Raw genomic sequence first — 25,457 nt, 5'->3', positions numbered from 1 at the left:
TGTAGGTCTTATTGCCCCAAAGTCTTGGATTCCAGTGTCCCTCTTCTTGCTGCGAGTTTTATCTTGAGCTCGAGTCTTGTGACTCACATGGCTGTGTCTCATATTGGTCTGTGGGTGTGAGTGTTTGGCTTGGAGCTGCCCTGCCTGCTGTGTAGGATGAGGGGCCACGGGAAGCGCCACAACCTGACTGACTTGGTGCTGAGCAGCTTTCCAGTGATTTGGGTAATCCTCTTTTTCAGGTCCCAAGTGTCAATGACTAGCAAGAATCCGATGGAGGAGGAGAGGAGGCTGCCATCCAAAGGCTGGTCAGGGCGTGGAGTCGGTGGGAAGGTGCCCCCCTTGGCTACCTGACCACGTTATGGTTTGTTGTCATTTTGAAGGCGGAGGCGGCGAGCGAAGCGAGATACGGGCACCGGAGGTGGCTGTGGCAAGGTGAGCAAAGGCTGGTGGGCTGGAGGAGCAGTTATTCTCAGGTGTTGTATTATTGGTTGGTCATGAACATCCCTTGTTGTTTGTGGTTTTTTTCAGGTGCACTCCTAACCTTGTTTTGGCACCCCAAAGAGATGGCAGGCAGATGGGTGAGAGGCCGAGGTAAAGAAGCAGGAGATGGACATCACAGTGGGCTGCCTGTTGTTGGGGACAATATCTCAGCGTGTGCCTTTTGCTTTGACTTTTGCAGGTGTCACACACAGTGCTGGAGTGACAAAGCCATGTCTTGAGGAGCAGTCGGAGAAGGTGAGATGGCTGTGGGCTGGGTCAGCCATGTGTTAACGTCAACTGTTTCCCTTATGTTTCAGGTGCTGTGCGTGCCACCTTTGGAACCGGCTGAGCACTGAAGGTGAGCTGGGGTGGTAGAGAGTGGGTTCGTGGAGCTGGTGGCTGCTGATCAGCAGAACAGTAACTCTTTCTCTTGGTCTTCTAGGTGTCCAAAGCAGTGGACATTCAACTGCTTTGACACAGCATTCAACTCTGGATCAAGGAGGTGAGTGGAACTGGGTGGGGCTCTTTTGAGGCGGTGGGTGTAGTATAAGTGGTTGTTGATGGCTGAAGTGCACCTTATTGGTGACACTGTTTCTGATTTTCCTCTTTTAGTGTTTGCAGGTGATGAAGAGGAACATGCCCGTCAGACAGCGTGGTGTTTTGCTGGACATAGATCCAAAACCACCATCCCTCAGGAAGATAAGTTGAGGGACTGAAGTGAAGTGCTGAGGTTGGGAGTTGTTGCAGACGGGATGTTGAAGTTTTCTGAGCAAAGGCTGGTGTGGCTGCTGTTGATTGGGGCAATATTTCAGCATGTGGCTTTTGCTTTGACTTTTGCAGGTGCCACAGAAAACCACGCATTGAGGAGCGGTCAGAGAAGGTGAGATGGTTGCGGGCTGGCTCATCCCGAGATTTTTACGTCGACTCAGTTAAGAGTTTCCCTTTGTTTTTGCAGGTGCTGCACGTGCCACCTTTGGAGGTGTCAGTCAGGGGGGAAGAGTGCTGTAGCCAAGGCGGGATGGTGATAAGGAGATGGTAAAAAGCAGAACAGTAATTTTGCGTCTCCTGGAATTTCAGGGGGCAGAAGAGATGGTGGCCATAATGTGTGGAAGGAGAAGGTGAGCAGGGCAAGTTGGGGCTTATGAGGAGTTTGTGGAAGAAGTTGGTATTTGGCTGATGTCCTTTTCTGCTGGCATTGCTGTTTGTTATTGCAGATGCTGAGGAGGAACTCTGTGGTTTTGGGAAGATTCCCGTCAGCCAATGTGGGTTACTTTTCTGTCCAGCGCTTCAGAGCCCCAGCTGTTTGAAAGGTAAGAGAAAGGGAGGATGGTTGGGGAGGGTCTGTGTAGAGGGGTCAAGGTTAGGAATCACTGGCTCGGGTTTTAAAGTTACTGTAGGGGAGCGGGCTGTCCAGAAGCAGTGCCCTTTGGGTAGTTGATGGGAGCCTGTCCCTCCCTGGCATGATGCTAGCAAGTTCCAGGAATTGAATGTGCATTGGAGGTGAGGTGGTAGTGCAGGTGGTAGTGGAGCTAGTGTCTTCTCTCAAGCACAACAATAGTTTTGTGCCTTTTAGGTTCCCTGAATGACGATGCCTACAGCGTCCACCTCTGGAAAGCGTGGGTGAGTGGGACCCTGCAGGGCTCTTCTGCGAAGCTGGGACATTTGGAAGGGAATGGGGCTGGCTGATGTTGGACTTATTGCTGAATATTCTGGTAGGTGTTTTGGTGTTGTGGTTATGTGTGTGGAGTTTTTTTGTTTGCTTGTTTTGGTGTTGTGGTGTGACTTTTTTTTTTTTTTTTTTTGATGCAGGTGGCAAAGGGGAACCTTGCGAGTTGAGGATTATCCTGGGCTGCTCCTGTCTATTTTCCTGGCTAACCACGACTTTGGAGAGCCAGTCCTCTGAAAGATAAGTTGAGGGACCAGTGGTGTAGAGGGGTCAAGGCTGGTGGGAGTTGTGGAAGGGGTTTTGAAGTTAGTATAGGGGAGAGGGTAGTCTGGGAGCAGCCTCCTTCGGTCAGGTGAAGGAAGCAGGTTAATTTCTGGTGTGATGCAAGTGTGGGCAGGGCAGCTCCAGCCTTGGTGTGTGGTGGAGTGTAGTTTGTGTTGTATGTCTTTGTCTTAAAGCTTCCTCAGGTCTTCATGTCCTCTCGGAGCAGGTCCCACATCTTGGCAATCATCCCTGGCAGGCCTTTACTCATCAGCACAGTCATAGTCAGCAGCATCTTCTTCTTGTGTGACAAGTTTGAAGTGTAGATAGGTCTTTCATCTGGGAAGCTTCCTGATGGTCATCTTCTGAAACATCATCGCCACCTGCACCAGCATCATCTCTGGTCATGGATTTTCCCAGAGTGGGACTTTGCTCCTTGCATCCTTCTGTCCTCAGGTCTTGAAGCCCGGGTTCTTTTGGCATCCCTTGAATCAGCACCTTGTTTTGCAGTTGCATTGCTGTAAGTCTTATTTTACACAGTCCCTCTCCTGGCTACCTGACCACATTATGGTTTGTTTCTCCTTTTGAAGGTGAGAGCAGCCAAGGAAGCAGAATATCTGTTCCGGAGGTGGCTCTGGCAAGGTGAGCAAAGGCTGGTGTGCTGGAGGAGCAGTTATTTCTCAGGTGTTTTATTGTTGTTGAAGGCATTGGCATCCCCTGTTTTTTGTGTTTTCCAGGTGTCCTCTGAACCTACTTTTGGCACCTCACAAGCATGGCAGGCAGATGGGTGAGAGGCTGAGGTAAAGGGGCAGGAGGTGGACATCACAGTGGGCTGCCTGTTGTTGGTGGCACTACCTCAGCACGTTCCTTTTGCTTTGACTTTTGCAGGTGCCACAACCATCCTTGGAGGGACAAAGACACACATTTAGGAGCGGTTGGAGAGGGTGAGATGGTGGTGGGGTGGGTCAGCCATGTATTTTACATCAAGTCACTTAAACGTTTCCTATGGCACTGTGCATGCCACCTTTGGAACCAGATGAGCGTTGAAGTTGAGTTGAGTTGGTAGTGAGGGGGTTCATGGGGCTGGTGACTTCTGATCAGAACAGGAACTCTTTCTCTTGGTGTTTCAGGTGCCCCAAGCAATCGTGGTGATAGCGTTCAACTCTGGAACAAGAAGGTGTGTGGTATACCTTAGGGCTCCCTCGAGGAGGTGAGTGCAGCAGAAGTAGCGTGCATTGGCTTAGGTGGGACTTGTGCCAGCGCTGTGGGTGACCTGTGGGTTGTGTTTTTTCTTTTTCTACGTATAGGGGATGAAGAGGAACCGTGCGACTGGAAGCACGTGCCATTCAAACAATGAGGTTTTCATTACTGACCATGGCTTTGTGCTGCTGTCGCTCTTGAAGATAAGTTGAGGGCCCAGGGGTGGGTGGGGAGGGGCTGAGCAGAGGAGTCGAGGCTGGGAATTGCAGGTGGTGTTGTGTAGTTAGTGTAGGGGAGAGGGCTGTCTGGAAGCAGCCCCCTTTGGGTGGGAGAAGGGAACAGGTTGCTTTCCAGTATGATTCCAGCACGGGCAGGGCAGCTCCAGCCTCGGTGTGTGGGGTTGTGGGGTTATGTGTTGTCAGTCTTTGTTGTCTTAGAGCTTCCTGAGGCCTTGATGGTCCTCTGTGTCCTCACAGAGCAAGTCCCGCATCTTGGGCATCCTCCCTGGAAAGCCTTTCCTGATCAGCACGGTGCTGGTCAGCAGCGTGTTCTTCTGCTTGAGTCTAAATTGCAGATCGGTCTCTTGACTTGGAAGTTTCTTGATGGTTGTCTTCTGCAACGTCATTCTCAATTGCGTTGTCATCTGATCTCTGTCCACCCAGTTTCCCTGAGGGGGACTCGTTCCCCGCATCCGTGCGTCCTCAGGTCTTGAAGGCGGCTTCTCGGGCATCCGTCGCTTCATTCCCTCGCTTTTAGCAGACGCATCGCTGTAGGTCTTATTGCCCCAAAGTCTTGGATTCCAGTGTCCCTCTTCTTGCTGCGAGTTTTATCTTGAGCTCGAGTCTTGTGACTCACATGGCTGTGTCTCATATTGGTCTGTGGGTGTGAGTGTTTGGCTTGGAGCTGCCCTGCCTGCTGTGTAGGATGAGGGGCCACGGGAAGCGCCACAACCTGACTGACTCGGTGCTGAGCAGCTTTCCAGTGATTTGGGTAATCCTCTTTTTCAGGTCCCAAGTGTCAATGACTAGCAAGAATCCGATGGAGGAGGAGAGGAGGCTGCCATCCAAAGGTTGGTCAGGGCGTGCAGTTGGTGGGAAGGTGCCCCCCTTGGCTACCTGACCACGTTATGGTTTGTTGTCATTTTGAAGGCGGAGGCGGCGAGCGAAGCAAGATACGAGCACTGGAGGCAAGGTGAGCAAAGGCTGGTGGGCTGGAGGAGCAGTTATTCTCAGGTGTTGTATTATTGGTTGGTCATGAACATCCCTTGTTGTTTGTGGTTTTTTTCAGGTGCACTCCTAACCTTGTTTTGGCACCCCAAAGAGATGGCAGGCAGATGGGTGAGAGGCCGAGGTAAAGAAGCAGGAGATGGACATCACAGTGGGCTGCCTGTTGTTGGGGACAATATCTCGGCGTGTGCCTTTTGCTTTGACTTTTGCAGGTGTCACACACAGTGCTGGAGTGACAAAGCCATGTCTTGAGGAGCAGTCGGAGAAGGTGAGATGGCTGTGGGCTGGGTCAGCCATGTGTTAACGTCAACTCTGTTAAAGGTTTCCCTTATGTTTCAGGTGCTGTGCGTGCCACCTTTGGAACCGGCTGAGCACTGAAGGTGAGCTGGGGTGGTAGAGAGTGGGTTCGTGGAGCTGGTGGCTGCTGATCAGCAGAACAGTAACTCTTTCTCTTGGTCTTCTAGGTGTCCAAAGCAGTGGACATTCAACTGCTTTGACACAGCATTCAACTCTGGATCAAGGAGGTGAGTGGAACTGGGTGGGGCTCTTTTGAGGTGGTGGGTGTAGTATAAGTGGTTGTTGATGGCTGAAGTGCACCTTATTGGTGACACTGTTTCTGATTTTCCTCTTTTAGTGTTTGCAGGTGATGAAGAGGAACATGCCCGTCAGACAGCGTGGTGTTTTGCTGGACATAGATCCAAAACCACCATCCCTCAGGAAGATAAGTTGAGGGACTGAAGTGAAGTGCTGAGGTTGGGAGTTGTTGCAGACGGGATGTTGAAGTTTTCTGAGCAAAGGCTGGTGTGGCTGCTGTTGATTGGGGCAATATTTCAGCATGTGGCTTTTGCTTTGACTTTTGCAGGTGCCACCCACTGCCTTGGAGGTACAAAGCCACGTGTAGAGGAGCAGTTGGGGCAGGCGAGATGGTTGTAGGCCAGGTCAGCCAGGTGTTTAATATCAATTCAGTTAAGTGTATCTCTGTGTTTTGCCAGGGTTTTTTTGGTGTGGGGTTGGTTGTTTTTGTTGGGTTTTTTTGTGTGTTTCGTTTGTTTTATTTTGTTTTGTTTGTTTTTTGTCACCTTTGGAGCTGAGTGTTGGAGGTAAGCTGGGGTGGTAATTTAGGAGGTTCATGTACGTAGTGACTTCTTTCAAGCCAAGCAGTGGTTTTGTGTATTTTAGGTGCCCTTCATTGAGTCTTGCAGTGCCTAATTCTGTGATGAGCAGGTGGGTGAGACCTCACAGGACTCTTGAGAAGCTGGGTCTTCTCTAAGAGGTTGGTGCTGGCTCATGTTGGAATTTCTGGTGAAAATTATTATGTGTGGTGATGTGTTTTTTTTGTTTGGTTGTTTTTTTCGTTTTCAGCAGATGATGAATGGGAAATGTTTGGCTGCAGGAACATCCCTGTGGATGGTTTTGTCTTTCTTTGCTGACCATGGCTTTGGACCCCTACCACCAAAGACAAGTGGAGGGACTGGGGATGGGCAGAAGGGACAAAGCTGGGAACGGCAGGGAGTGGTTTTGAAGTTAGAACTGGGGAGAGGGCTGTCTGGGAGCAGCTTGCTTTGGTCAGGTGAAGGGGGCAGATGAGTTTACAGCATTGGTTTGGTGTGGGCAGGGCAGCTCCAGCCTTTGTGTGTGGTGGTGTGTACTTTGTGCTGTCTCTCTTGAGTGTTTTATAACTTCCTCATCCCTCGAATGCCTCTTTGTCCTCGCAGAGCAAGTCCCTCATCTTGGGCATCATCCCTGGAAGGTCTTCTCTCATCAGCGCAGTCCTAGTCAGCAGCATCTTTTTCTTTCATGACAAGTTAAACACATGGATTATTCTTGCATCTGGGAAGTTTCTTGATGATGGTATTCTGAAACACTTTTTCATATTAATCAGCATCTCTGGTCATGGATTTTCGCAGAGTAGCACTTGTTCTCTACATCCTTAGGTCTTGAAGCCCGGCTTGTGGGCATCTGTTGCTTCAGCCCCTTGCTTCACAGCTGCTTCGCTGCATCTTGCCCAACAGTCTTGGATCCCAGAGATATTCTTCTTCCTCAGTGTTCTCTTGAGACCAAGTCTCATGATTTGCTGGGCTGTGTCTGGAGTTAGTCTGAGTGTTTGGTTTGGAGCTGCTCTTCCCAGAGTTATAGGTTTGGGTCTTTTTGGAAGAGCCCTAAAGGACTAGTCCAGCACTGTTGGGCAGTGTTCCAGTGACTTGTGCATCACTGTTTTTCAGATTCCATGTGACAAGGATGTACATGAAAGAGCAGGAGGAGAGAAGAGCACCACCCAAAAGTTAGTCGGTGTTGGAGTGAAGGTCCCCCTCCTGGCTACCTGACCACATTATGGTTTGTTTCTCCTTTTGAAGGTGAGAGCAGCCAAGGAAGCAGAATATCTGTTCCGGAGGTGGCTCTGGCAAGGTGAGCAAAGGCTGGTGTGCTGGAGGAGCAGTTATTTCTCAGGTGTTTTATTTTCGTTGAAGGCATTGGCATCCCCTGTTTTTTGTGTTTTCCAGGTGTCCTCCAAACCTGCTTTTGGCACCCCACGAGGACGGCAGGCAGATGGGTGAGAGGCTGAGGCACTACCTCAGCACGTTCCTTTTGCTTTGACTTTTGCAGGTGCCAAAACCATCCTTGTAGGGACAAAGACACACATTTAGGAGCAGTTGGAGAAGGTGAGACGGTGGTGGGGTGGGTCACCCATGTATTTAACATCAAGTCACTTAAACGTTTCCTTTTGTTTTTGCAGGCGCTGTGCGTGCCACCTTTGGAACCGGATGAGCGTTGAAGTTGAGTTGAGTTGGTAGTGAGGGGGTTCATGGGGCTGGTGACTTCTGATCAGCAGAACAGGAACTCTTTCTCTTGGTGTTTCAGGTGCCCCAAGCAATGGTGGCAATAGCGTTCAACTCTGGAAGGAGAAGGTGCATGGTATACCATGGGGCTCCCTCGAGGAGGTGAGTGCAGTAGAAGTAGCGTGCGTCAGCTTAGGTGGGACTTGTGCCAGCGCTGTTTGCGATCTGTGGGTTGTGTTTTTTCCTTTTTTACGTATAGTGGATGAAGAGGAACCGTGCGACTGGAAGCACATCCCAGTCAAACAATGTGGTTTTCATTACCAACCATGGCTTTGTGCTGCTGTCGCTCTTGAAGATAAGTTGAGGGCCCAGGGTGGGTGGGGAGGGGCTGAGTGTCACGATCCGAACACCACTGAGCAGAGGAGTCGAGGTTGGGAATTGCAGGTGGTGTTTTGAAGTTAGTGTAGGGGAGAGGACTGTCTGGGAGCAGCCTCCTTTGGGTGGGTAAAGGGAACAGGTTACTTTCCAGTATGATTCCAGCATGGGCAGGGCAGCTCCAGCTTCGGTGTGTGGGGTTATGTGTTTTGTGTTGTCAGTGTTTGTTGTCTTAGAGCTTCCTGAGGCCTTGATGGTCCTCTGTGTCCTCACAGAGCAAGTCCTGCATCTTGGGCATCCTCCCTGGAAAGCCTTTCCTGATCAGCACGGTGCTAATCAGCAGCGTGTTATTCCGCACGACGAGTCTAAATTGCAGATCTGTCTCTTGACTTGGAAGTTTCTTGATGGCTGTCTTCTGCAACGTCATTCTCAATTGCATTGTCATCTGATCTCTGTCCACCCAGTTTCCCCGAGGGGGACTCATTCCCCACATCCTTGCGTCCTCAGGTCTTGAAGGCAGCTTCTCGGGCATCCGTCGCTTCGTTCCCTCGCTTTGCAGATGCATCGCTGTAGGTCTTATTGCCCACAAGTCTTGAATTCCAGAATCCCTCACAGGACAAGTAATATTGAACATCATCCCAATGGTGTTGAACACATTTAGTCATCATCATCATCATAGTGCCATCTGGATCCTTCTTTTCTTGCATCTTGCAAATTTCTTGATAGGCATGTTTTGTAATCTTCTTTATGAACAAATGAGCATCTCTGGTCGTAAATTTTCCACATTTGCAACCTTGTCTCTGCATCCTTAGGTCTTGATGCTAGTCTTCTTGTACATCTGATATGTTATTAGAAGAGTAATTATTGTAAGAGGAAGAGTTCTATGACACTCGATGTCACCATGGGGCCTCCTTGCCTCACCCTTGCATCCCTGTAGATCTTCTTGGCCAACTTCTTGGAGCCCAGAGTAATTCTTTTTGGGAGTTTTCTATTAATGTTTCATCTTGTAGTTTGCAGTGGTGTGTCTTGGGTTGGTCTGTGTTTGTGGGTTTGGCCTGGAGCTGCTCTGCCCAGATTGTAGAGTTGGGGATATTGAAGAGCCATAAGGGTCTCTGGTGATGTTTGCCTGTAGTTTTTAGGCCACAATTTTACAGCGATCTTAGGTGGAGCAGCCATACTCAGGCTGGGTGGGCAGTTGCTTTGGTGGTGTTTGAAGGTGATGGGACCCTCATGAGAGGGTTTTTCCTGTGCAGCGCAGGAGATCGACCCTCTCAGTAGTTAACGGTTGTATGTGTATGGGTTTAAAGTTGTGGGGCTGTGTTTATTAATGGCATGAGGGTAGTAATACTCTAGATGGGTTTCCTAACTAGGATTGAGATGTCTGGAATTGTCTGTCCATTGTTCAGAGTTCCAGTGACTTGTGTAATACTTTCTTTCAGATGCAAAGGACAAATATGCGCTTGTGAGAAGAAATGAGGGAGCAGAGTGCAGTCAGGTCAGTCAGTGTGTAGCGCTGGAGGGATTGTGCTTCTGGTAGCTACCTGATTACAGTGTGTGTTTAACTCATTTTGAAGGTAGAAGCAGTAAGGGAAGTGGGATAGTCACTGAAGGTGACTGGGGTGAGGTGAGTGATGACTAGTGGGACCAAAGAGCAGTTATTTTTTGGATGTGTTGTTGAAGTTCGAAGCATCAGTTGATGTTTATAGGTTCTATTGTAGTCACCATGTGACAACAAGAAAATTGCAGAGGCTGGGTATGCAAATTGCCAAGGTAAAGGAGTAAGAGATGGGAATTGTTGCAGGCAGGGTGCTGTTTGAGGCAGCATCTTGGTACGTTCCTTTTGTTTTTTGCAAATATCCTAAGCAGGCTCACTGGGACAAAGCTGCTGACTATAGCAAGTAGTCCGAGGTAAGGTCAGTGTCAAAGAGCACAGAATAATGTGGCTAATCAGTGAAGCAGTTACTTTTTTGCATGAACTTTGTAGGCCACTTTTGGGACTGGATGAGCATTTGAGGTGCGCTGGGGTAGTAGTGAGGATGAACATGGAGCTGGTGACTTCCTTCAAGTATACCTGTCATTTTGTCTCTTGGTGTAGCTTGGGTTCTACAAACAATGACAGATGCAGTATCTGACATCGAATGGGTACAGAGCAGGTGAGGGGAAGCCCATGGTGCTAATCACAGAATTACCTCTATTAGAAAAGACCTTCAAGATCATAGAGGCCAACCATTAGCCTTACACTGACAAGAACTTAAGCCATATCCCTAAGTTAAGCTATTTCTATATGACTTGGGGGGTGTCTTTAGGGATGATGAGTACTTCAAGGGATGGCGAAGGAGGTTGTCGCAGAAGAGGTTTGCCAACCCATAGGATTCTTCCGGATGCTTCCTGCTGGCACTCTGCTTTTGCTTTTTTTTTTTTTTTTTTCATGAAGACGAGCCTGGTGATTGCAGAAATATACCAGTTACCTGATGTGCCTTTTCTTGAGGAAGGAATCTGATCCCTGGCCTGCTGCAAGCTAAGCTGGGAGACCAGGAACAACTGCCCTTCAGCATGAATATTGATAGAAGATGGGAAGAGAGAGTCCAAAACAGAAATGCCTCTCATTCAAAGATGTTGCATTTTGGAAACTCCCCATCAGAGCAGATCCCAAAAGAGTCTGTGGAAGTCACCGGCAACAAGACTCTTTCCTCATTCAAAAAAAAAAAAAAAAGAGGTGGTCATTCCCAAGATGGAAGCACAGCACATCTTTCTCAAGTTGATGGTGTTTCTGGCTTTGTGGTTCACAATTGCAGCAGCTGAGATGATGAAAATGCATTCCTCTGCACATTTTGGTACATCCAGATGTATTAACAAAGCAGAGAGTCCTTTTTGGTAAGTTTATATACTGCAGCAGTGGGGATTTGTTTGACTCCTGCAGTTTTACCCTCCCTTCTCTCCATCATCCTTCAAAAATTAAAGCCAAAGAGTTACCACAGATTTTTTTGTATCACAAATGTAACAAAAACAGTTGTATAAAGTACAAACTGCATTGTTTAGACGCTAACAGCCCCATAATGCTTTAGATCTCATATATTACCTAGTTTAGTTAATTATCCTAAATCTTTGAACAGAGAGACAGCTGGATGCTGCAGGTGTTTTGCTGGTGTTTTGATGGAGTGCTCTGAAGTACTATGTTTCTGTCTCCCTCTAAATGGGGTATTTCCCTGGGGGTTTGGTAGCATCTCCTTTGGGCAGCTCTCCCTCCCGGTTGTGTAACACACAAAAAATTCCTGGTCAAATTATCCCCGTGTTTGAGATAGAAAACGTAATGGTATCGGTTAACAGTTGTACAAGTTACATGAATGCAGAAAGGAAGTGAAATACTTGCCTATAGAAGTATTTAAATAGGATACATATAAACATGTGGACACCTCATGAGCAGACGGTGAATTTATTTTTTTACTTTCAGCAGTCGTTTTTTACTTTCAGCTTTGCTGTCTAAGCAGCATGCAAGGCCGCTACTGTTGCAGTGTGTGTGTAGGTGTCTCTTGTGATACAAGTAGAGGCAGCCATACAGGGTTCTCTACCCCAGCAATGGAGTAGGGAAGGATGGAAGCTTTTTCTGCGCCCAGCAAGAGCGTTGCTTTGATGTTACGAATGTAATGACAAATCCTGCCTAATAGTCTTCAGAGATGTCTTTTAAGCACTGGAGTTACAGTGGGGAGGGGTAAAGGGCTGTGAGGGCTGTCAGGGTGTCTGGTAGAGGTGAGGGGGGAGTGTGGGACCAGGAGGGACAGGGGATATTTTGCTCCAGGGAGTCTGTGTGAGTGTATCAAAGCTGATGTATAGGCCAAAGCAGATATTAGATGTGTAAATGGGTATTTAAATGCTTGCCGGCTTGCTGACAGACACCAGTCCTCCAGCAACCGGAAACAGCATGTGAAGCAGCCAAACACACTCTCTATTTTGGACCTTTAGAAACCAGATGTTCCCCATTACTCAGCTGCACTCCATGTCCTTTTTTTGTCCTCCTGTAACCAGAAGCAGCCAGACAGTCACTGTTCTCTGTAGTGAAATGAGGTAACCAGGTGCCACTAATTGCCAGGTAGAGGGCATGAGCTTGTGTTAAGCCCACCTGTGCCTGCTTAGGGCAGGCCCCAACTGGGCATGAGCAGGATTAGGGGGCCAATAAAAGGTGAGGCCTGGAGCCCAATCTCAGCTCATTCCTGAGCAAGCCAGCAGAGAGGTTAGCCGATTCGGGAGCAGTAGCTCCGAGCCAGGCTAGGCAACCCTGAGGGCAATAGACTCAGAGCACTCTTAGTGAGTTTCTGCTGGAACACCTGTTTGGACCTTGGAGGGCCGTGCCCTAAGAGACATTCACCTTGCAACAGTTCTCATTTTTGGTCGTCCAGCAACAAGGTAAGGTGGGGCTTAATGGATAAGAGGTAATGGGGAAATTCTGATTGGACATAAGAAGTTCATTTTTCACCATGTGGACAGTAAAAGATTGGAATGGTCTCCTCGGAGAAGCGGTAGATTCCCCCCGTTGTAGAAAGTGTTAAGACATCGAATCCATAGCATTAGGTAGAGGGATGGAGCAGATGCTCTTTGAAGGCCCCTTCCAACACGAGTGATTAAATGAATCTATGAAGTAAGAGAAAAGTGACAGGTTTTGGCGAAGATCAGAGGATCTGCCAGATGGTGTGTTTCTACGCTCAGGGGACATTGGGGGTTCTTAAATTTTTAACTTCCAGTTTGTCCGAGTTGCGGAGACTCGTTTGTAGTTTTTCGCTGAAAAGATGGCCGACTTCCGGTAACAAAACGTTCGACTTCCGGTAACAAGATGGCCGACTTCCGGAGACTCGTTTGTAGTTTTCCGGTAAAGGGATGGCCGACTTCCGGAGACTCGTTTGTAGTTCCCCGGTAAAAAGATGGCCGACTTCCGGTAACAAAATGGCCGACTTCCGGAGACTCGTTTGTAGTTTTTCTCTAAAAAGATGCCCGACCGCCGGTCAATGGTTTTGTATCTTCTTATATTCAGTGCGTGGCAGCGTGTATTGGGGTGTTGAATTCTTAACACGCATCGGATTGTTTCGTTTTTGGAGACAGCGCATCTGACACGTAGGACCAATCGTAACCTTGTTATGTGAGGTAACAAGGGAAAAGTGTGAGTTGGCAGAAGTGAACAGCAGGCTGATTTGGAATTAACAGAAGAGGCTTAACAAAAGGTTTTGGATTTATGATCCTCACAAATAAGAAGAGATCTCAAACAAATCTGTAAACGGGTTACACAGAACTTGGAGCCCAGGGGAGAAAATTACCAGAAGCAGAAAACAACTCCACTTTGAGAGTTATCAGTGTTATAAATTACTGACTCAATATTCTGTTAATAGTTTAATTTAATTAATAAAATTGCAATAAGCAAAACAGCGCTGGGTCCGTGGGGAGTCTCCGCTCCACTCGCACGCATGCCTTAAAGTTTAATCTTTTATCTTACATTCCATACCTTAATACACATTCATATCTATTCTAATGCGTATTCATGACTGTTCTAGGAATAGGCTGGATTATGTTTATTAGTTCTTGGGAGAAGCAGGCCTTCAAAGGCGCATGCCCACTTTATCTCTGGGGATCTTTTTGACCCCCATCTGGTGGTCGTTGGATGAAGTCAGTGTCTGCCTCAGTTTCCCCTCTCATTACCCTTCGATTTCGCACATGCGCTCCTTTGCTCTTTCCTGTGCAACGCTCTGCAGTCAGCAGTAAAACCACCTTAAATTGCAACGCTATGTGGTGAGCAGCAAAATCAGCTTAGATTAGCACAACAGGATGTACGTTGTAGTGTTTTCAGGGTACTGAAACTGTGGATGTCTTGTTTCTTGTTCCCTTAAGCTTTGTAGTTACACAAAGAACAGTTATATTTCATTCCAACGAATTCCTACGTTTGCATATTTCACAATATTGAAGACAGATATATTATTAGTACTCTCAAAGTTGGGTTAGCAAACACTTCATAATTATTTAACACGAATTCACAAACATCTACTACATTAGCACGTTTTTGGGCTGCGCTAGAACTAGAACAAGTCACAGTAGGACATAAAGCGGCTCTGTCTGCCATAATTCCTATCATGCAATGGGTCAAATATATTCAAGATAGAGCCAAAGTGGGAGGCTATGGTGTGGCTGCCTTCCACTAACAGCTAGCCACTGCCCCCCATGAGTAATCAAGAAGTAAACCCTGATTTTGCACTCAAAAATAAATCTTTAATGAGGTTTGGAAAAACCTTGGATCTATTAACTCATCCTGAGACAGAGCACATTTGGTTTACTGGGAGATCAGCTAAGTATGTAGGAGGAAAATGGCTTGTGAAAACAGTAGCTTACCCTCCCCATTCTGAGAAATTTTTTTCAAACCACGAGAGAGTGCAAAAGCAGCCAATATACTGAATTGTCTGGGCAGATATTTTAGGTAACCACCACTAACATGTCTAGGGGAGATAGTTTAGGCAGCCCTACGATCTGCAACTTGAGCCCCAGCCAGGCCCCGGTTTCGGTCGTTACGGGGCGTAAGACCGGACGTTTTCACGTTAAGAAAAGCGCAAGTCCTTCGGACTAGCAGCAACGGGATACTCAAAAAAATGGACCCTTCCTCACCTACAAGAGGACGCACCGTGTAGGATTTCCCAACTGCTGGGAAGGGTTCTCCGTGTCCTCGTAACAACCAGGGCTCCCCAGCAACCGCAGATCCAGGCAAAGTCGAACCATTACGGCAATCAGCGACACGTCTTTCTTACTCTTTATCGCTGCGTCTGTATAGTAACAATTAGATGAGTTGCTGTGTTTTGCTTTGACTTTGCTATCGCACTTCAGTTTTGTTGTTTGTTTCTGCACTTGTTCTCTTATAATTTAATACATCAGTAAATATAAACTAACTTCTTTATTTGGGTGCCTGTGTCTTTTGCGCTGGCCCCGGCCATCTGGCAAAGTATCATATTAAGTAGCAGATCTATATAGACCTCAGGACAGTCTCAACTAACCTTGAAATCTAGAGAAACCGATGCCACGTGAAACACCAAGGACAGACTAATAGAAAAGCAGCGCAGCAAGCCCCTCCCTCCTCGAGAGCCAGATAAGTCCACAGGACAGGGAGACGGCAAACTGAAAGCTGAATTTCAGGAACTAGAGTTCCATATGGAGACCAGGAAGCAAATAAATCAATTTATTTGGGGATGGCAGCAAACCGTCAGAACTTCAGGCTCATATGAAACAACCAGTGAAATCAAAGGCACATGCAGAAGAGCCAAGAGACCAATCACCCTGGGGTAATATGCATTTTAAAGAAACCCTTTATACAACGGGACGGGTGCACATCATGCCGACAGGTAGCGAGGTATTAAAAGGCAGAGATAAAATACACTAACTCTGGGGCAGAGGGAGAGTATGAACTCCGCTTTACTGCCAGGGGCAAAGACCACATCCAGCCACACCCAGGGTCCTCTCCGAGGAAGCGTTCAGAAAGGGACGGGGGTCCGGTCTCCCCCTCAAGGCTCTGCCAGAGGGTCTTCCTGGACTCTTTTTCAACACTATTGCCCCATCAGAGCCCTCTCATTCAGGGCACCGCTCCTTACGAGACCATCCTCACGCCGCCCCACACCCTTCGATCTCTGTGGTGCTCTTTTTAGCTCTCTTACTGAGGCAGAATTCTTCTTCAGGACATCTGTACATCAACTGAACACATAGAGTTTTTCCTCATATCCCAGAGCCGCCTTTTACCTCTCTCACAGCACCCTTCTCTCACCACCATACCTCCGGAGGCCAACCTCACGCCCCCCCTCTCGGCGTCCCACAGCCACCTTCCGGCTCCGTTGTGCATTTTACGCCTTTTTCGCTCTACGAGAAGCTCTTCTGATGCCGTCTGTCATTCGGTTCCCAACATCCCAGGGATGCCTGTACTCTATTAAAATCCCCTCCAGACTGCTGCTTGTGCCCCTCAGCTTTCTTCAGTGTCTTCGATCCAAAAATGACCCCTCTAACAGAACGCTGCCTTCCACTTTTAGCTTTGTTGCAGAGCTCTCACCCTTCTGAGTCTTTCAGGAGACTTTGTGAGTCCATATCTGTGACCCACCCCACTTGTTCTTTCCTCTCTTCTGTCTAATCCAAGCCTCCAATGACCTTTACTCTGTTAAGGTTCCCTGTGGGTTAAATTTTTACCTGGCCGTGTCGCTGAAGTAACAACGAGAGAGAAAAAAAACCCAAAATTCCTCAGCCGGCATCACGGAGTCTCTCTGCTTGTCCCGCAAACTGAAGAAAGAGGAGAAAACTGACTGCTTCTCCTCTGGCTGCTTTTATACCTTGTGGTAATCACCACCTCCCCTTTCCCAGGGGACTGTGGGAATAGCTGTGGGCGGTGCCTGTGGTATATAAGCCACAGCCTTTGGCTAGGGTCTTCAGTCAGCTCTTGGGCTTCTCTGAGGTCAGAGCTCTCCTACTCCTGGAGCTGACTGCAGCTGTTGAGCTGTCTGGGAAGACTCTTTAAGGTAAGAACTTTAGAACCACCGAAAGTTAGAGCTCTTTATAGCAAGAATGTGGCTGCATGCAAATTTTTTTTTCTATTTGTGATTTTTTTTTTTTTTTTTTTTTTTTTTTAATGCAGTTGTTGAAGAGGAACCTTAAAACTGCAGGAACGTGCTAGTCAGACAACGTGGTTTTGTTGCTGGACATAAATTTAGACCCACAGGCCTCTGAAAGCTAAGTACAGGAACTTGGTTGCAGAGGGGCTGAGGCTTGGAGTTGCAGGAGGGATTTTGAAGATGGCATCTGGGAGAGGGCTGTCTACAATCAGCCCCCTTTGAGTGGGTGAATAGAGCATGTTAGTTTCCAGGGCAGGGCAGCTCCAGCCTTGGTGTGTGGGGTTGTGTATCTTGTGTTGTTTGTCTTTGTCTTAGAGCTTCCTCCGATTTTGATGGTCTTCTGTGTGTCCTCACAGAACAAGTCTCGCATCTTGGGCATCATCCCTGCACAGCCTTTCCCGATCATCATGGTGCTGATCAGCAGCATCATCTGTCAAAATTGCAGATCGGTCTATGTACTTGGAAGTTTCTTGATGGTTGTCTTCCGCAATGTCATTCTCAATTGCATTGTCATCTGATCTCTGTGCACCCAGTTTCCCTGAGGGGGACTCATTCCCCGCATCCTTGCATCCTCAGGTCTTGAAGGTGGCTCCTCGGGCATCCGTCGCTTCGTTCCCTCGCTTTGCAGACACATCGCTGTAGGTCTTATTGCCCAAAAGTCTTGGATTCCAGAGTCCCTGTTCTTGCTGCGAGTTTTATCTTGAGCTCAAGTCTTGTGACTCACGTGGCTGTGTCTCGGGTCAGTCTGTGCCTGTGAGTGTTTGGCTTGGAGCTGCCCTGCCCGCTGGGTAGGTTCAGGGGCCATGGAAAGCGACACAACCTGACCGACTCGGTGCTGAGCAGCTTCCCAGTGACTTGCATAATCCTGTTTTTCAGATCCCACATGTCAATGACCATCAAGAAACAGATGGAGGAGGAGAGGAGGCCACCATCCGAAGGTTGGTCAGGGTGTGGAGTTGGCGGGAAGGTGCCTCCTTTGGGTGCTCGACTGCATTACGGTTTGTTGTCATTTTGAAGGCGGAGGCGGCGAGCGAAGCGAGATACGGGCACCGGAGGTGGCTGTGGCAAGGTGAGCAAAGGCTGGTGGGCTGGAGGAGCAGTTATTCTCAGGTGTTGTATTATTGGTTGGTCATGAACATCCCTTGTTCTTTGTGGTTTTTTTCAGGTGCACTCCTAACCTTGTTTTGGCACCCCAAAGAGATGGCAGGCAGATGGGTGAGAGGCCGAGGTAAAGAAGCAGGAGATGGACATCACAGTGGGCTGCTTGTTGTTGGGGACAATATCTCGGCGTGTGCCTTTTGCTTTGACTTTTGCAGGTGTCACACACAGTGCTGGAGTGACAAAGCCATGTCTTGAGGAACAGCTGGAGAAGGTGAGATGTCTGTGGGCTGGGTCAGCCATGTGTTAACATCAACTCTGTTAAAGGTTTCCCTTATGTTTCAGGTGCTGTGCGTGCCACCTTTGGAACCGGATGAGCATTGAAGGTGAGCTGGGGTGGTAGAGAGTGGGTTCGTGGAGCTGGTGGCTACTGATCAGCAGAACAGTAACTCTTTCTCTTGGTCTTCTAGGTGCCCAAAGCAGTGGTGGACACAGCATTCAACTCCGGATCAAGGAGGTGAGTGGAACTGGGTGGGGCTCTTTTGAGGCGGTGGGTGTAGTGTAAGTGGTTGTTGATGGCTGAAGTGCACCTTATTGGTGACACCGTTTCCGATTTTCCTCTTTTAGTGTTTGCAGGTGATGAAGAGGAACATGCCCGTCAGACAGCGTGGTGTTTTGCTGGACATAGATCCAAAACCACCATCCCTCAGGAAGATAAGTTGAGGGACTGAAGTGAAGTGCTGAGGTTGGGAGTTGTTGCAGAAGGGATTTGGAAGTTTTCTGAGCAAAGGCTGGCGTGGGCTGCCTGTTGTTTTAGGCAGTATCTCGGCACGTGCTTTTGCTTCGACTTTTGCAGGTGCCACGCAAAACCACGCGTTGAGGAGCAGTCGGGGAAGGTGAGATGGTTGCAGGCCGGCTCATCCCGAGATTTTACTTCAACTCGGTTAAGGGTTTCCCTTTGTTTTTGCAGGAGCTGCGCGTGCCCCCTTTGGAGGGGGAAGAGCGCTGGAGGTGAGACGGGATGGTAACGAGGAGGCTCGATCTGACAAGCAGAACGGGAATTTTGTGTCTCCTGGTATTTCAGGTGCCAGAAGCAATGGTGGCCATAACAAGTGGAAGGAGACGGTGAGCAGGGCGAGTCGGGGGATATGAGGAGCTTGTGGAAGGGGTTGGTATTTCGCTGACGTCCTATTTCTGGTGGCACTGCCGTTTTGTTGTTGCAGATGATGAGGAGGAACTTGGTGGTTTTGGGAAGATCCCCGTCAGGCGATGTGGGTTACTTTTCTGTCCAGTGCTTCAGAGCCCCCGCCGTTTGAAAGGTAAGAGAAAGGGAGGATGGTTGGGGAGGGTCTGTGTAGAGGGGTCAAGGTTAGGAATCGCCGGCTCGGGTTTTAAAGTTACTGTAGGGGAGCGAGCTGTCCAGAAGCGGTGCCCTTTGGGTGTTTGATGGGCGCCTGTCCCTCCCTGGCCTGATGCTAGCAAGTGTATGAGAACTGTATGAGGACTGGAGGTGAGGTGGCAGTGCAGGGCTTGTGGAGCTAGTGTCTTCTCTCAAGCACAACAATAGTTTTGTGCCTTTTAGGTTCCCTGAATGACGATGCCTACAGCGTCCAACTCTGGAAAGCGTGGCGAGTGGGACCCCGCAGGGCTCTTCTGCGAAGCTGGGACATTTGGAAGGGAATGGGGCTGGCTGATGTTGGACTTATTGCTGAATATTCTGGTAGGCGCTTCGGTGTTGTGGTTATGTGTGTGGAGTTTTTTTTGTTTGCTTGTTTTGGTGTTGTGGTGTGACTTTTTTTTTTTTTAATGCAGGTGGCAAAGGGGAACCTTGCAAGTTGAGGATTATTCTGGGCTGCTCCTGTCTATTTTCCTGGCTAACCACGACTTTGGAGAGCCAGTCCTCTGAAAGATAAGTTGAGGGACCAGTGGTGTAGAGGGGTCAAGGCTGGTGGGAGTTGTGGAAGGGGTTTTGAAGTTAGTGTAGGGGAGAGGGCAGTCTGGGAGCAGGCTCCTTTGGTCAGGTGAAGGAAGTGGGTTAATTTCTGATGTGATGCCAGTGTGGGCAGGGCAGCTCCAGCCTTGGTGTGTGGTGGTGTGTAGTTTGTGTTGTATGTCTTTGTCTTAAAGCTTTCTCAGGCCTTGATGTCCTCTCAGAGCAAGTCCCACATCTTGACCCTCATCCCTGCAAGGCCTTTACTCATCAGCACAGTCCTAGTCAGCAGCATCTTCTTCTTGTGTGACAAGTTTGAAGTGTAGATAGGTCTTTCATCTGGGAAGCTTCCTGATGGTCATCTTCTGAAACATCATCGCCACCTGCATCAGCATCATCTCTGGTCATGGATTTTCCCAGAGTGGGACTTTGTTTCCCGCATCCTCATGTCATCAGGTCTTGAAGCCCGGGTTCTTCGGCGTCCCTTGATTCAGCCTCTCGTTTTGCAGTTGCATTGCCGTAGGTCTTCTTGCCCAACAGTCTTGGATCCCAGAGATATTCTTTTTGCTTGGTGTTCTCTTGAGATCGAGTCTCGTAATTTGGAGGGCTGTGTCTCGAACTGGTCTGAGTGTTTGGCTTGGAGCTGCCCTTCCCGGAGTTTGCTGGAAGAGCCATAACTGAATAGTTCAGCTGTTGGGCAGTGTTCCAGTGACTTGTGTATCACTGTTTTTCAGATCCCGTGTGACAAGGATGTACATGAAAGAGCGGGAGGAGAGAAGAGCGCCGTCCAAAGGTTAGTCGGTGTTGGAGTGAAGGTCCCACTCCCGGCTACCTGGCCACATTATGGTTTGTTTCTCCTTTTGAAGGTGAGAGCAGCCAAGGAAGCAGAATATCTGTTCCGGAGGTGGCTCTGGCAAGGTGAGCAAAGGCTGGTGTGCTGGAGGAGCAGTTATTTCTCGGGTGTTTTATTTTTGTTGAAGGCATTGGCATCCCCTGTTTTTTGTGTTTTCCAGGTGTCCTCCAAACCTACTTTTGGCACCCCCACGAGGACGGCAGGCAGATGGGTGAGAGGCTGAGGCACTACCTCAGCATGTTCCTTTTGCTTTGACTTTTGCAGGTGCCACAACCATCCTTGTAGGGACAAAGACACACATTTAGGAGCGGTTGGAGAAGGTGAGATGGTGGTGGGCTGGGTCAGCCATGTATTTTACATCAAGTCACTTAAACGTTTCCTTTTGTTTTTGCAGGCGCTGTGCGTGCCACCTTTGGAACCGGATGAGCGTTGAAGTTGAGTTGAGTTGGTAGCGAGGGGTTCATGGGGCTGGTGACTTCTGATCAGCAGAACAGAAACTCTTTCTCTTGGTGTTTCAGGTTCCCCGAGCAATGGTGGTGCTAGCGTTCAACTCTGGAAGGAGAAGGTGCGTGGTATACCATGGGGCTCCCTCGAGGAGGTGAGTGCAGCAGAAGTAGCGTGCGTTGGCTTAGGTGGGACTTGTGCCAGCGCTGTTTGCGATCTGTGGGTTGTGTTTTTTCCTTTTTTACGTCTAGGGGATGAAGAGGAACCGTGCGACTGGAAGCACATCCCAGTCAAACGATGTGGTTTTCGTTACCGACCATGGCTTTGTGCTGCTGTCGCTCTTGAAGATAAGTTGAGGGCCCAGGGGCGGGTGGGGAGGGGCTGAGCAGAGGAGTCGAGGCTGGGAACTGCAGGTGGTGTTTTGAAGTTAGTGTAGGGGAGAGGGTTGTCTGGGAGCAGCCCCCTTTGGGTGGGTGAAGGAACAGGTTACTTTCCAGTGTGATTCCAGCGTGGGCAGGGCAGCTCCAGCTTCGGTGTGTGGGGTTGTGTGTTTTGTGTTGTCAGTCTTTGCTGTCTTAGAGCTTCCTGAGGCCTTGATGGTCCTCTGTGTCCTCGCAGAGCAAGTCCTGCATCTTGGGCATCCTCCCGGGAAAGCCTTTCCTGATCAGCACGGCGCTAATCAGCAGCGTGTTATTCCGCACGACGAGTCTAAATTGCAGATCGGTCTCTTGACTTGGAAGTTTCTTGATGGCTGTCTTCTGCAACGTCATTCTCAATTGCATTGTCATCTGATCTCTGTCCACCCAGTTTCCCTGAGGGGGACTCGTTCCCCGCATCCGTGCGTCCTCAGGTCTTGAAGGCGGCTTCTCGGGCATCCGTCGCTTCGTTCCCTCGCTTTGCAGACGCACCGCTGTAGGTCTTATTGCCCAAAAGTCTTGGGTTCCAGAGTTCCTCCTCTTGCTGCAAGTTTTATCTTGAGGTCATGTCTTGTGACTCACATGGCTGTGTCTTTGGTCAGTCTGTGCCTGTGAGTGTTTGGCTTGGAGCTGCCCTGCCTGCTGTGTAGGTTCAGGGGCCATGGAAAGCGACACAACCTGACCGACTCGGTGCTGAGCAGCTTCCCAGTGACTTGCATAATCCTGTTTTTCAGATCCCACGTGTCAATGACCATCAAGAAACGGATGGAGGAGGAGAGGAGGCCGCCATCCGAAGGTTGGTCAGGGTGTGGGGTTGGTGGGAAGGTGCCTTCTTTGGGTGCTTGACCGCGTTATGGTTTGTTGTCATTTTGAAGGTGAAAGCGGCGAGCGAAGCGGGATACGGGCACCGGAGGTGGCTGTGGCAAGGTGAGCAAAGACTGGTGAGCTGGAGGAGCAGTTATTCTCAGGTGTTGTATTATTGGCTGGTCATGAACATCCCTTGTTGTTTGTGGTTTTTTTTCAGGTGCACTCCTAACCCTGTTTTGGCACCCCAAAGAGATGGCAGGCAGATGGGTGAGAGGCCGAGGAAGGAAGGAAGCAGGAGATGGACATCACAGTGGGCTGCTTGTTGTTGGGGACAATATCTCAGCATGTGCCTTTTGCTTTGACTTTTGCAGGTGTCACACTCAGTGCCGGAGTGACAAAGCCATGTCTTGAGGAACAGCTGGAGAAGGTGAGATGTCTGTGGGCTGGGTCAGCCATGTGTTAACATCAACTCTGTTAAAGGTTTCCCTTATGTTTCAGGTGCTGTGCGTGCCACCTTTGGAACCGGATGAGCATTGAAGGTGAGCTGGGGTGGTAGAGAGTGGGTTCGTGGAGCTGGTGGCTACTGATCAGCAGAACAGTAACTCTTTCTCTTGGTCTTCTAGGTGCCCAAAGCAGTGGTGGACACAGCATTCAACTCCGGATCAAGGAGGTGAGTGGAACTGGGTGGGGCTCTTTTGAGGTGGTGGGTGTAGTATAAGTGGTTGTTAATGGCTGAAGTACGCCTTCTTGGTGACACTGCTTCTGATTTTCCTCTTTTAGGGTTTGCAGGTGATGAAGAGGTGATGATGATGAACATGCCCGTCAGACAGCGTGGTGTTTTGCTGGACATAGATCCAAAACCACCATCCCTCAGGAAGATAAGTTGAGGGACTGAAGTGAAGTGCTGAGGTTGGGAGTTGTTGCAGAAGGGATCTGGAAGTTTTCTGAGCAAAGGCTGGCGTGGGCTGCCTGTTGTTTTAGGCAGTATCTCGGCACGTGCTTTTGCTTTGACTTTTGCAGGTGCCACGCAAAACCACGCGTTGAGGAGCGGTCGGAGAAGGTGAGATGGTTGCGGGCCGGCTCATCCAGAGATTTTGCTTCAACTCGGTTAAGGGTTTCCCTTTGTTTTTGCAGGAGCTGCGCGTGCCCCCTTTGGAGGGGGAAGAGCGCTGGAGGTGAGACGGGATGGTAACGAGGAGGCTCGATCTGACAAGCAGAACGGGAATTTTGTGTCTCCTGGTATTTCAGGTGCCAGAAGCAATGGTGGCCATAACGTGTGGAAGGGGAAGGTGAGCAGGGCAAGTCGGGGGTTATGAGGAGCTTGTGGAAGGGGTTGGTATTTAGCTGACGTCCTATTTCTGGTGGCACTGCCGTTTGTTGTTGCAGATGACGAGGAGGAACTTGGTGGTTTTGGGAAGATTCCCGTCAGCCGATGCGGGTTACTTTTCTGTCCAGTGCTTCAGAGCCCCAGCCGTTTGAAAGGTAAGAGAAAGGGAGGATGGTTTGGGGAGGGTCTGTGTAGAGGGGTCAAGGTGAGCAATCGCTGGCTCGGGTTTTAAAGTTACTGTAGGGGAGCGAGCTGTCCAGAAGCGGTGCCCTTTGGGTGGTTGATGGGCGCCTGTCCCTCCCTGGCCTGATGCTAGCAAGTGTATGAGAACTGTATGAGGATTGGAGGTGAGGTGGCAGTGCAGGGCTTGTGGAGCTAGTGTCTTCTCTCAAGCACAACAATAGTTTTGTGCCTTTTAGGTTCCCTGAATGACGATGCCTACAGCGTCCAACTCTGGAAAGCGTGGCGAGTGGGACCCTGCAGGGCTCTTCTGCGAAGCTGGGACATTTGGAAGGGAATGGGGCTGGCTGATGTTGGACTTATTGCTGAATATTCTGGTAGGCGCTTCGGTGTTGTGGTTATGTGTGTGGAGTTTTTTTTGTTTGCTTGTTTTGGTGTTGTGGTGTGACTTTTTTTTTTTTAATGTAGGTGGCAAAGGGGAACCTTGCAAGTTGAGGATTATTCTGGGCTGCTCCTGTCTATTTTCCTGGCTAACCACGACTTTGGAGAGCCAGTCCTCTGAAAGATAAGTTGAGGGACCAGTGGTGTAGAGGGGTCAAGGCTGGTGGGAGTTGTGGAAGGGGTTTTGAAGTTAGTGTAGGGGAGAGGGCAGTCTGGGAGCAGGCTCCTTTGGTCAGGTGAAGGAAGTGGGTTAATTTCTGATGTGATGCCAGTGTGGGCAGGGCAGCTCCAGCCTTGGTGTGTGGTGGTGTGTAGTTTGTGTTGTATGTCTTTGTCTTAAAGCTTTCTCAGGCCTTGATGTCCTCTCAGAGCAAGTCCCACATCTTGACCCTCATCCCTGCAAGGCCTTTACTCATCAGCACAGTCCTAGTCAGCAGCATCTTCTTCTTGTGTGACAAGTTTGAAGTGTAGATAGGTCTTTCATCTGGGAAGCTTCCTGATGGTCATCTTCTGAAACATCATCGCCACCTGCATCAGCATCATCTCTGGTCATGGATTTTCCCAGAGTGGGACTTTGTTTCCCGCATCCTCGTGTCATCAGGTCTTGAAGCCCGGGTTCTTCGGCGTCCCTTGATTCAGCCTCTCGTTTTGCAGTTGCATTGCCGTAGGTCTTCTTGCCCAACAGTCTTGGATCCCAGAGATATTCTTTTTGCTTGGTGTTCTCTTGAGATCGAGTCTCGTAATTTGGAGGGCTGTGTCTCGAACTGGTCTGAGTGTTTGGCTTGGAGCTGCCCTTCCCGGAGTTTGCTGGAAGAGCCATAACTGAATAGTTCAGCTGTTGGGCAGTGTTCCAGTGACTTGTGTATCACTGTTTTTCAGATCCCGTGTGACAAGGATGTACATGAAAGAGCGGGAGGAGAGAAGAGCGCCGTCCAAAGGTTAGTCGGTGTTGGAGTGAAGGTCCCACTCCCGGCTACCTGGCCACATTATGGTTTGTTTGTCCTTTTGAAGGTGAGAGCAGCCAAGGAAGCAGAATATCTGTTCCGGAGGTGGCTCTGGCAAGGTGAGCAAAGGCTGGTGTGCTGGAGGAGCAGTTATTTCTCGGGTGTTTTATTTTTGTTGAAGGCATTGGCATCCCCTGTTTTTTGTGTTTTCCAGGTGTCCTCCAAACCTACTTTTGGCACCCCACGAGGACGGCAGGCAGATGGGTGAGAGGCTGAGGCACTACCTCAGCATGTTCCTTTTGCTTTGACTTTTGCAGGTGCCACAACCATCCTTGTAGGGACAAAGACACACATTTAGGAGCGGTTGGAGAAGGTGAGATGGTGGTGGGCTGGGTCAGCCATGTATTTTACATCAAGTCA

The 25,457-nt window shown here is 49.2% G+C and overlaps 5 long non-coding RNA genes across 6 annotated transcripts; all 5 read left to right on the top strand.

Annotated features, from left to right (window-relative positions):
- The first annotated feature begins 112 nt into the window (after positions 1-112).
- On the top strand, positions 113-738 carry LOC139801820 (uncharacterized). Its single transcript, XR_011728336.1, has 3 exons — positions 113-432; positions 529-591; positions 680-738. It is a non-coding gene; the product is annotated as an uncharacterized lncRNA (long non-coding RNA).
- Positions 739-1,105: 367 nt separating this feature from the next.
- LOC139801841 (uncharacterized) lies at positions 1,106-25,251 on the top strand. Of its 2 annotated transcripts, XR_011728363.1 has the most exons (6): positions 1,106-1,408; positions 23,394-23,434; positions 23,532-23,627; positions 23,892-24,029; positions 24,121-25,031; positions 25,105-25,251. It is a non-coding gene; the product is annotated as an uncharacterized lncRNA (long non-coding RNA). The 2 variants fall into 2 exon arrangements; XR_011728362.1 differs by lacking the exon at positions 1,106-1,408 and having other exon boundaries at positions 23,255-23,434.
- On the top strand, positions 1,699-2,438 carry LOC139801840 (uncharacterized). The gene is made up of 3 exons (XR_011728361.1): positions 1,699-1,790; positions 2,054-2,192; positions 2,290-2,438. It is a non-coding gene; the product is annotated as an uncharacterized lncRNA (long non-coding RNA).
- Positions 17,612-18,084, top strand: LOC139801819 (uncharacterized). The gene is made up of 4 exons (XR_011728335.1): positions 17,612-17,666; positions 17,763-17,825; positions 17,914-17,969; positions 18,041-18,084. It is a non-coding gene; the product is annotated as an uncharacterized lncRNA (long non-coding RNA).
- LOC139801828 (uncharacterized) lies at positions 19,508-20,703 on the top strand. Its single transcript, XR_011728345.1, has 3 exons — positions 19,508-20,418; positions 20,492-20,543; positions 20,639-20,703. It is a non-coding gene; the product is annotated as an uncharacterized lncRNA (long non-coding RNA).
- Positions 25,252-25,457: the final 206 nt, after the last annotated feature.

Source organism: Heliangelus exortis, chromosome 13 (assembly GCF_036169615.1).
Source record: "Heliangelus exortis chromosome 13, bHelExo1.hap1, whole genome shotgun sequence".
Taxonomy (NCBI): Eukaryota; Metazoa; Chordata; class Aves; order Apodiformes; family Trochilidae; genus Heliangelus; species Heliangelus exortis.
This window is presented reverse-complemented; position numbering and strand designations above follow the sequence as displayed.